At 30.6% G+C, this 12004-nt stretch overlaps 2 long non-coding RNA genes across 3 annotated transcripts; both read right to left on the bottom strand.

Moving 5' to 3' along the window:
• Window positions 1-2947: 2947 nt before the first annotated feature.
• On the bottom strand, window positions 2948-3682 carry LOC115975731. Its single transcript, XR_004088185.1, has 2 exons — window positions 3455-3682; window positions 2948-3356 (listed from the first exon to the last, which is right to left on the bottom strand). It is a non-coding gene; the product is annotated as an uncharacterized LOC115975731 (long non-coding RNA).
• A 180-nt stretch (window positions 3683-3862) lies between these two features.
• LOC115975730 lies at window positions 3863-6827 on the bottom strand. Of its 2 annotated transcripts, none has more exons than XR_004088183.1 (3): window positions 6660-6827; window positions 5764-5903; window positions 3863-3934 (listed from the first exon to the last, which is right to left on the bottom strand). It is a non-coding gene; the product is annotated as an uncharacterized LOC115975730 (long non-coding RNA). The 2 variants fall into 2 exon arrangements; XR_004088184.1 differs by having other exon boundaries at window positions 5764-5884.
• Between the last annotated feature and the right edge of the window lie 5177 nt (window positions 6828-12004).

Raw genomic sequence — 12004 nt, 5'->3', positions numbered from 1 at the left:
TAAAAGAGGCACAGGATCTTGCAGAAAGACTTAATCACGTAAAATTTCAGCATATTAGTAGAGAGGGAAATAGTGTAGCTCATAACCTTACTAGGTATGCACATCATGTCACAAGTTTTTCTGTTTGGATGGAGGATGTTCCATCCCATTGTTTTGAAATGTAATGGGCAGATTTGCCTTCCTCTTAATAAAAATCACAGTCTTGTTTCTCAAAAAAAAAAAAAAAAAATTTAATGCATGTCTATTTAGGCAATATTTTTTTGAAATTATTTTACCAATTTAGTGATTGATTTACCATTTTTGTTTACATCAACACTAGGGCTTAGTTTGGAAATATACTTTCCAATAATAAATAAGATCATCGGTATAGTTAGGACAAAAAAAAAAACTTTTTTAAACAACAATTTGACTTTCACTATGGAAAATATTATTGATAGAGTTATTTCTTTTTTGTAAAGTTCAATTATTTTATCATCATTTTTATCGTTGTTCTCGGATTGACAATGGAGGTTCAACACCAAAACATTTTCCAAATCATTAGAGATTTTCATATGTGCCTTAGCTGGCAAAATTCCTCCTTCACACGTAGTTACCAGCAAGAGAAGTAGCAATGATGATAATCTAATGAAAGAACTCATGATGTTTTGCTGATTGAGATTTGTTGTTGGTGGGAGATAACTTAATGTTTTAGATTGGTCTTTGTCTCTTTGAGGTCTTATTTATAGGGAAACTTCTTCACGGTAGCTAGCTAGTGACATTTCTATGCTATGATTTAGGAACATAGCATTAATTTAGGAGTAACATTTCAAATTCATTTAGGAAAATATGGGACGCAATTTTGGTTGATTTCCCTGTATATATTATTACTAGCATTTTTTTTTTTTAAAGTAAATAGTAATACTTATTAGAATATACACGAAAATAGTAATATTAGTGTTATTACTAACATTCATTTAGAAATAATGTTTCAAATTCATTTAAGCAAATATGGGATGCATTTTTATTGATTTCTCTATTATGGAGTACTAGTGTTTAACCCGCGCAATACGCGAGGTCATTTTATGATTTAGGGTCAGCTTTACAACACTCACCATAAAAATCCTTTGATAGGTTTGGCCTTTGTCTTTCGTATAAGACATGCAATTTAATACCCTATATTTATGTTGTTGTCATTAAAAATTGAGTTTGCATGTCATCAATATGTGTTGCAATATAAAAGAAATTTTTTAAAGAAACGTAAAGGTTATTATAAATTTTTTAAGTTGTATAAGTAAAATTGATACCTTTGTCTCTAAGTTCCATTCCAAGTCTTCTATTTCAGTGAAATGTTACCTTTATAAACTTTCACAATAGCTTAAATGACTATTACAATGAACGACCCTTTATATGTTTTGTAGAAATCATAATCTTTCTTATCTGCCTTTATTGCTTTTATAAAAACGTGGAAAAAAAAAAGGTATTTAGAATGGATAAGACTAAAAACTAAATTTCATTTACTGTATGTATACCAGTTTAACAATTATAATTATCTAAAATCCAAAAAAGCTTGTTGTGTTTAAACAAATGAACCGTAAAAACACTTTTGAACTTTGTTTAACACCAAACTCAATTTTAACTATTTATTTTAATATTTCCATTCATATTAGAGTGGAATAATGAAGTCACAAAATAGAGTATATATGCTTGGACAATGAAAATAAAACTGAACATTATCTTGATGAAGGAATTAAAGAAAAAAAAGAACCATAAAATTCCATATTCAATCATTTTGACAGGAAGCCAACTTATTTAGAACTACCACCTAAAAATTAAAGAATTAAGATACCTACTTTGGCATTATAGGATATCTTAATAATTTCAATATCGTTGGAGTCTTAAATTTGCTCACAACTGTAAAATGATGTAAAAAAATATTTTACATGGTACTAACATGCGTTGCGGAGGAACGAAACCTATTGTAAACAAAGATGACCAACAATCCAAACATGTGTGATCATAGCTAGAAAAAATAAGTACCAAAATAGTTCTCATCATAGTCAAACTTTCTTTAAAATGTTGATTTTCAATTGGAAATCTTATAAATTATATGTTAGCAATACTATTAACCACTCTTCAATTGGCATATCTGATCCACATATAAGGAAAAATGTACAATAGAGAAAACATTGAAATTAGAGACTATGTATAAAATTGGATAAACAATAGTTAACATTACTATAACAAAGCAGTAGGGTTCAATGAGTGTTCATGCATTGCTTCATTTAAACATCTACAATAATAATAATCTCTAAGAAAATGCATCAATTAACCTTTTTTTAACCACAGTAAAACAAATATGTACAATCTGCGAATCTCAACAATAATAGAGGATTTAAAAGTTCTCTGACCAAATAGAATAACATCCCAAAACAATAAATAAATATATCCTTCTATGTAACTCTTGTAGACGACATCCATCCCATATAGCATCTTGCCAAAGACAACATGGCATTCCATCAAAGGGGAGAAAAAAAAAAAAAGACAACATGGCATTCCATCCAACCTTTTAAAGGAAACAAAAAGCAAGTATGTAAGGAAAGAAAAAAAAAATCCAGGTTATAAAAAATGTGCACTAAACAGATTGTGTAAATTACCATTGTTCAAATACATTTTAAAAATAATATAAAAAATCCTCCACATGTTGCTAATTCAGCACATAGACACTCAAATTCATGTAATGAGTCTACCCACACCTAAATATGAAAAAAAGACCTTGATCTACCTTAATCAATAAAATCTTCAAATTTGAACTTGAATCAAACCATTTACTTACAAACCAACAACTTTAAGTACAACACTTCTTATTTAATAAGAAAAACAACAACTGGAGCCTATATTCAAAAATTAATGAAATTAAGATGGATGCATGGAGTTCCAAAATAACTCTACAAAAAAAAGTATTCAATAGTATGAAAGATAGAGACTAACAATTAAATAGATACAATAGAGAGAGAATTTTGAGTTCTTAGGCTTCTTAGATTTTACTGTTCTCTCTTCATACCATAAATTGAACCACAATACACACATACATAAGGTGAGCCAAAATTCCAAGGTTCAGTTAATTTTCCCATATGAATTTTAAAATATGGGGACAACATTAATAACATGAACAAAAATGGAAGTCAAGTTTTTTTTTTTTTTCCTTGTAAATTTAAGTCAAGTCATTTACTTGGAAATTCTTCACAACCACTCATTTTCTGACCCATGGATTCCTTGAGGAGCAACACAACAATTGGACCCATCTTCTACCAAAGTATCATCTGTACTTATGTTCAACCTAGTTTCTCCAAAGGAATGGCCCATGTCAACATCGATATCTAATAATCAAATGTGAATTGAAAGTTTTATTTTCAAATTTTTAAAAAAGAATGTTTAAAGAACTAATAAGTACAGAGTGGTAGAAAGAGAAGCGAACCTCTTGACGCATAAAAGTTTATACTTGTACCAAGTGAATGCAAAAAAGAGCAGTCATGAGTTATTGCCATTCTATCCCTGCTTTTTTTCCTAGCCTGGGTAATTTTATTTTGTAAACTATCTTTTCTTTCATGCCATTTTCTTTTGGATCGTTTCTCAAACATTAGCATTCGTCTTTTTAGGTGTGCTTCTCTTGCATTTTCCTTTCTTTTTTCTTTTTTTCTTTTTGCTATCATATCATGGTAAAGGAAAGAAATAAGTTTTAGCATTTATTTTTAGAATCAAAGAGTCCATATTTGATATGTTTAAAACTATTTTACTTTTACTCTTTGTTTTTTTTAATCAGTCATTAACAAAGGACAAAGAGTTATAAACTAAATAATAGCTACAAAGAAAAATTAGGCTTTCCTTTCCTTTCAATTTAATTCAGTAGTTCTTCTCGAATAGTAGCCAAAAGTCTTATAAGTCAGGGATGACTAATCTGAATTAACATGTGAGGGAAAATATGTTATTATAAATACAGAATTCCTGATAAGAGTCAATATAAATGAGGTGCTAGAAACTAAGATCCTATAAAACATGTGATTGTGTGTCATATAATTAATTATAATTATCTAAAATTCAGAACACATGGCAGTTTTATATAAATGAAACATTACAAATTTTGAATCAATACCAAACTCAAATTTAACAACATAAAGTAATATTTTATGCTCTATTTTGTATATAATGATTCTGCTTTTCTGCATTATCTAAAGCAATTTAATACCTTAGTTTACAATAATAAAATATACTGTTAGGATTAACTATGCTTTCTAATAAGTTTGCCTAATCTGTTGCAATAAGCACATTCTTTGACGCTCGTACTCATTCAGAAAGCAATTAGAAGGAATTGCTAAGTAAAGGCTGAGGGAGAATTCGGGTATGATCATCCAATGGGTGGTCTCACAATTCCTCGTAGTGAAGACATCTTCATTGATCTCACTTCTCGCTTACATGAATTGTGATATGGTGCCTCTAAGATGAAACAGTAGTGACAATTTTGTATATCTATGTAAGTTCTTTCTTTCTTTAGGTAGAAGAAGAGATGGGGATTGTCCATCCACAAAAGATGTTACAATTAGAAATTCTGTAGCCCTTCTCACATTCTCCAAAGAAATGTAAAATTGGGTCATCTTTTTGTTGGAAGGGGTTCTTTTTGGTTTTATGATATTTCTTGTCCTTTTAATTTGATTTAACATGCCAAGGATTTCTTTGGGTAATAGTGATCTGTGCAATTATTCTCTTTAGAGACTATGATATATCTATTCCCTTTAATTTAATTTAACTTCGCATGATGTTTCTATGGATAATAGTGATCTATGCAACTTTTTTCATCTGAAAGTCATCCTCAATGATTTATTGGAACAACTTTTTTTTTTACGTACTTAAGAATGTCCTTCCATTGTTCAAAGAATTCAGTTGAAACCAAATAATGAAATCATCTAATTGAGTTGGTTTTTGGTTTGCACAGCATGTGAAACCAAAAAATGACATCTCTTAACCATTAGAGCAGAGATTGCAAACTATTTTTCTTGTTGCATCAAGTACTGTAGCCTTACTTCCTACTTTTAAAGTCCTACAACAGAAGGTAAGATCCAATTCATGTCTAGTGGAATTTCAAGTGCATTGTATCATGCGTGTGATGTGTAACTGGTGTGCTCTATCTTTTACTGCTTTACAGGTGCAAGGTCTGTGCAAAACATCTTCCTTAGCTCCACTATTCATAAGATTTTAGTTTCAAGTTTAACACTTTTACTACTGCTTTGGTATCAGTTTATGTATTTTTGGTTTTCTTTCTTGGCTGTGGTGAGCACTTTTGTATACCTAACTATTCTTAGTAAAACTGCAAAGAGGACAATCCATATAATTGCAGCCATTATTTTTGATTGCTCAAAAAAAAAAAAATCATAGCAATTTTAAATTGCAGCAGAGAAAGATGAAAGAAATACCGCAAACGAAGCCTAAGAAAACATCAAAAATATGGGTTGAATTGTAAAAATTAATGCAGCAGTTCAGTGACAATTTAAATCTGTAAAATGAAGGTTTGGACCACAACGAATCAAACCTTGATTCTGCATTTTTTAGTGGTTCATGTACAACCCAAAATTCAGATAGCTACAAAATCTATCCTTGTAACAATAACAATAAATAAATAAATAAAAAGTTATTCCGTACTTGAGTTGGACTAAATACACTAATTAACTTAAAATTTAAGGAAACATATATATAAAAAGCACAGGTGAGAAGTTCCAAGAAAATCATGCGTACCTTCCTAATACACCGTTGAAGAGAAGTGATGGGGGCAGACAACTAACAGAGCAGAGAAACATAACCCTAAACCAAAATCACCGTTGAGGCTGTGATTGAATGGAGCCGGAGATGGGTGGTGCTGGACCAAAAACGTAACCCTAAATCAAAATCAAGTCTTTTAAAAAACTAAACCATATTTAAAATTGAGAAAAAAAAAAAAAACATTTTGATAGAGAATCCAAAAACCAAAAACAAAAATGAATCAAATCTAAACCTATCCAACAAAAAAACATAATTAAAAGTAACCTTTCATACCCAAATCTGGAAACTGACTCATCAAACTGTTCCACAATTGCATCCCCAAACCCTACCCGTAAGTTTTTCTCCCTCTCTGCCTCTCTCTCAAAACTCCAAAACCCTAACCCTTGAGAACTCTTTCTGTTGTGACTCTAAACTGTCCTGATGGCAGAAATCTAAGCGGGCAGGTTTGCACTCTGTTGCAGAGAAGAAACAGAACAGAGCGCAAAGCAGATCGGCAGGGAAGGTTTAAAGAAATATCAGCATAACATTAAATTCTATACTTATCCCAATGATTTTGTTCAGATTAGAAATGGAAGTACAAAAGTAAAACTGAAATTTCATGGAGAAACTATAAAACGGTGCAACTAAGAGAATAGCATAAAATTGAGAAAAAAAAAATTTCGTAGATAACCCAAAAACCCAAAACAAAAACGAATCAAAGCCAAAATCAAAAATAAACCTATACAACAAAAAAACTCAATAAAAAGTAACAATGCATACCCAAATCTTAAAAATAAATAAATAAAATGTACCGGTGCCGGTTCCGACAAAAAATCTCAATAAAAAGATAGATTTCATACCCAAATCTAAAAAAAAAAAAGAGGAAAACGTACCGGAACCGGTTCCGACGATTTGATGGTGGCAGATATGTAGCCTAACGGTGTTGATGCCCATAGATTTTTCTTCCTCTATGTGCTTGCAGCGGTGCTCTACGTCTGAAGAGGAACGGAGAACCCTCTACTTCTTTCTGTATCCAGCACTTTTTTTTTTTTTTTTTTTTTAGTATTCCAAGCCTAAATTGTATTTGGGCCGGTTTTTTTTTTCTTTTTATGTGAGAGAGGTAGAGGCTATCATACGGTGTGTTATCTTTGGAAACAATACAATGTATTGCTTTTTAAAGTTACACTTGTCTGAATTTTAGGTAGGAACTTTTCCTATTTGTCATTATCTCCTTAATTTTAGGAACTCATTTTCTCTCAGCTTCTGCTTTTATATATATTATAGATTATAGATTATAGATTATAGATTATAGATTATAGATATAGATATAGATATAGATATAGATATAGATTACTTTTCTTTCAACATTTAACAAATTTGGATTGATTAGGGGAAAAAATCAGATTTGAACAAAAAGGTAATTTATTATAGCACTAATAATCTGCTACATTAGTTCGGATGTGAAAGTTTTTGTCAAATTTTTTTTTTTTTTTTAATTCTTTATTTTACCTATAGACTTTCTCATAAGATATTGTTCTTCTGTATCTATCTCAAGTTATTGCTACCAGATTTCGTCTAGCATTAATTTAGATTTTAAATCTAGATTTTGAAATCCAATCTGGTCCAAAGAGTCTTTTAACTTTGAAGATCTTCAATAAAGTACGAAAATTCTTAAGTAGCAGTAATTTAAAATTTACTCTCTATTTTTTTTTCTTATAAAATTCTTTATCAAGTTAATGTATGTCTATGTTTAGGAAATATTTTTTTGAAATTATTTTACTAATTTAGTGATTGAAATTAATGTGAAAAATTAAATTAAATAATTTATTTATTGTCATATAGGCTTAATGGTCATGATTTCTTGATTAGGCAAGGAACTTTTACAATTTTTTTTCCCTTGTGTACCTCTTGACCCAATTCTCATTGAAAGAGAAAATAAATTTTACCATTTTTGTTTACATCAGTACTAGGGCTTGGTTTGGAAATATACTTTCCAATAATAAATAAGATCTGTGGTATAATTAGGATCAAAATAAAAACTTTTTTAATCAACAATTTGACTTTTATTATGGAAAATATTATTGTTAAAGTTATTCATTTTTTTTGTAAAGTCCAATTATTTTATCATCATTCTACCCTTCATTTGGATGGAAAGTATTTTTAGTTTTTTACTATTAATATCATTTAGGAAATTATGCTACAATAAACCAAATTATGCTAAACATTATACTTGGAAATATTGCAAGAAAAGACCATTACTATTTAACTAAAAGAAATATATTTATATATATATCTATAAACATTTGGCATTGAAAGTTAAGGAAATGATTTTTTTTTTTTTTTAAATTTAAGATTGGTCGGGTTGGGTTGGACCCGATATCGACCCAAACTCAAGACAGACCTGAATATTGGACCCGTATCCAACCCAAGCATTCATCCAACCTGCCCAAGACCTTTTGGGTCGGGTTAAGTTGAGTCTGTCAGGTGGGTTGGGTTGTCCGGGTCTATGCTCAACTGCCGTCGGGTAAAACTAAAAGCTAGTTTATAGATTTCTAAAATTGAATTTTTTTTAAGAGAGAGTTTCAACCTATGGCGTCCGCTCCTGATGATAGCTCTTTATCATCAGACCAAGACACCAATCAGTTTTTTGTGTAAGCGGGGACCGAACCCCAGATCTCTTATACAACTATCAGAGACTTTACCAGTTAAGCTAACTGGAACCCACGATTTCTAAAATTGACTTAACCCCCCCCCCCCCTAAAAAGTAGAAAGGTAGAGTCTAAAAGATCTCATTTTTTTTTTTTCTTTACAGTACAAAATGTATTTTACCTATAAGTTAATAATACTTTCTGCGGTTTTCCACGGGCTGAATCGATTTAATGTAGAGATTTTTGTACCATTCCGCAATAAGGCTTAGTTGACAAAAATAAGGTATGGTTCATGAAATTTTCAGTTCAATTGACGGTACAGTTCGGTTTTAATAAACATTCATTTTTTCTCAAAAAAAAAAAAAAAAAAAAAAAGTGGTTTGTTAGGGTGTCTTCGCATCTTATTACTCACATAAACAGAAAAATAAATTAAATGCCCAAATTATTTCATTTCTAAAATTTTAGAGACCAAAATTCAAACTTTTTAAAAATGAATATAGAAAATACACTATGTGAGAGACCTCAAATGTGCCTCTCACAAAAAAGAGAGATTTTTGGAGTGCTTTTTAGGGCACCTCTCTTTGTGAATAAGTGGTATGGAGTCGCCACTTATTTTTTATACAAAAAAATAAGAAAAAATACAAAATACATGACTGAATTATTCTCTTCATTGATTGAATAAAAAATATTACATATCTTGAAAAACTTGAAAATTACATAGCTTTAGGTCTTAGTTACAATCTACTAAAAATACATGGCTTGTTGTCCTGGTTATATTCTGCCCAAAATAAAACGTAAAGGCAATGCTAGATCTACTTAACCAATGACTTAAATCTAGTGGCTAGGTTACAAAATGGGAAGGTGTTAGGCACCCATTCTGCCCAGACAGAGTCTGGTCTTCTAGACCTATGTACCTTTTTATGCATGTCATGAATAATATGTTGAACATGTGAATTTAAAACTAAGTCACATAAATTTATTTATGAATGAAGTCTCTCTTTTTGTTTAAAAAAATTCAGAAATGTTCTGATTAGTAAAAACAATTGATTTTGATTTGTCAAAATACCAAATTTGTTTGTAGAAAAATGGTTTGTTGATTTATAAAAGATCAGATCTATTTTGATAATAAAAAAAAGGGGGGGGGGGGTTTGACAACAGAAAAATCAGATCTGTTTTTCTTATAGGTTTTATTAGAACGAAAAAGATTTTTTAAGAAGAGAGTTTCACTCATAACTTAAATTCATGCAATAAACACAAACACAACTATGTTTATACTTTTTCTTTATTTCAAAAAATCTGCATGCATTAAAAAATTAGATATGTATCTAAGGAAAATACAAATCAGTTTTGATTAAGGAAAATCCAAATTTACATCTAAGGAAGACGTAGATCCATTTTATGTTGGAGAAAAATTCAGATCTGTTCTACATCTAAGGAAGATGCAGATATGTTTTATTGTGAAGAAAAATTCAGATCTACATCTAAAGAAGATGCAGATCTGTTTTATTGTGAAGAAAAATTCAGATCTACATCTAAGGAAGACGTAGATCTGTTTTTATTTTAAGAAAAAGTTAGATCTACATCTAATAAAGATGTAGATCTGTTTTTATTTTTAAGAAAAAGTCAGATTTACATCTAATGAAGATGTAGATCTGTTTTTATTTTTAAGTAAAAATCAAATCTACATCTAATGAAGATATAGATCTTTTTTTATTTTTAAGAAAAAGTTAGATCTACATTTAATGAAGATGCTGATCTATTTTATTTTAAGAAAAATAGTTGTTCACATGCAGATTATTGACATTCAAGAAAAAGATTATAACAATCACATAAAAAAAAACAATCACGCTTTAAACAAAAAAATGATTAAAAATTCATAGATAAAAGAACATTCATCATTATAAACAAGAAGCATAAGAAAAAGATAGGGTGAAGGAAACAACCTCTTGCATGAGAACTCTTTGTTCTTGAGAGGATGTTTTAGGGTTCAAAGAAACTTATTCAGTAATCTTTGAAACCTAAAAACCCTAATTTAAGTAGCAAATCTTAGAGAGGATCATCAAGTATCAGCAATTTGAGAGTCTCAAAACGTGTGCCTCTCAGAGCGTAGAAAAAAGGTGTTTCTCTCTAGAGGGTGAAAAGTATGCTGAATTATGAGATGTCTCCTCTATTTATAGAGGTTGAAATGCATAAAAAAAATAAGCAAAAAACGTATGGGGGAAAATCCTTAAAAAAAAGGAGATTTGGATAAAACAAGGAAGTCCTTATCACATATTTGAGTGATGCTTAAGAGATTCGCCTAAATCCCTTTGATGTATAAGACATCCTTCAATAGAGGTAATCCCGATATCTCAATAGTCCCTTTGCCAAGTACTTGAGCATGACTTCCATCGCCAAATGTCACAGTCACCGACCATTTGTTTGAGTAACTTAAATAGTGATTTATCTCCCGTCATATGGCGAGAGCAACCGGCAACCACTATCAAGATACCATAAACATGAATGAAATACCTTCAAAGAGGTGTGCACAAACAAGCAAGCATGGGACAAGCACTCTTGACCTTCAAATAGAAAATTGTCTTTATTTTCCACACTCTTGTTAGATTGAATTTTGTTTTTAAGATTATCAACCTTATCACATAATATTCTATTCCTTCTTTTATACTTCTTAATCAAAGAATTTGACTCACATAAACTATTGTGTAGGATATGGTTCTCATTTTCAAAATATTTCAACATGTGAACAAACACTCTAGCATGTTTCTTTGTTTTTAAAAACTCTAGGAGTTCATTGTTAGGACAATCTTCAAACATACTCACAGAGTCATTATCACAAACATTTAAACCACAATTCAACATAGCATTTTCCATAGCTTCATCCATAGCTAAGGGGTCTAGGATCACACTTAGGTAATTAAACCACAACAAGTGCACCCGCTCTGATACCAATTGAAAGTTCAAATAGCGTATACAACACCAATGAACATTTAGACCCAAAAAAAAGAAATTACCAACATAAACTTATAATCAAACAATATATGTGCGAAATATAAAATATAAGCTATATCCAAATTGGTAACACACTCTAAAACATAATTAATTACAAACACAACAACAATTAAAATGTAAAGAGAAAGGAAAGAGAGATGCAAACACAAAGATAACGTGATGATGTGTTATCGAAGAGGAAACCGAAGTACTCAGCTAAAAACCTCTCTGCCGCCCTCCAAGCGGTCCATAATCCACTAGAGAATAAAGTTGGGATATATGAATAGTATAAGACTCTCCAAGCCTAATCTACTCAGTGCACCTAAGCCCTCTAAGCTTCTTGCTTCAATAGGGTTACGCTGAACCTTGTCTTCTCTAGCTTACCGGATCCCGCAATAAGGCCATTACATCAACCAAATGAATTGGTCCTCTCTGAACTACCTCCCAAACACCAAAACACATTCTCACTGATATGGGTATGATGAGATAAGGATTTGGCAAATGTACCTCTCAAGGATATGTCAATGGAAATGGTGAGAGTAGAGGAATTTTGGAGAATCAAGTGATGAAGATTGTGGATGAGTTAATCTTGTTTTTCTCTA

The sequence above is a fragment of the Quercus lobata genome, chromosome 2 (genome assembly GCF_001633185.2).
Source record: "Quercus lobata isolate SW786 chromosome 2, ValleyOak3.0 Primary Assembly, whole genome shotgun sequence".
Classification (NCBI taxonomy): Eukaryota; Viridiplantae; Streptophyta; class Magnoliopsida; order Fagales; family Fagaceae; genus Quercus; species Quercus lobata.
Note: the sequence above shows the minus strand (reverse complement) of the source record. Positions and strands in the feature narration are given on the sequence as shown.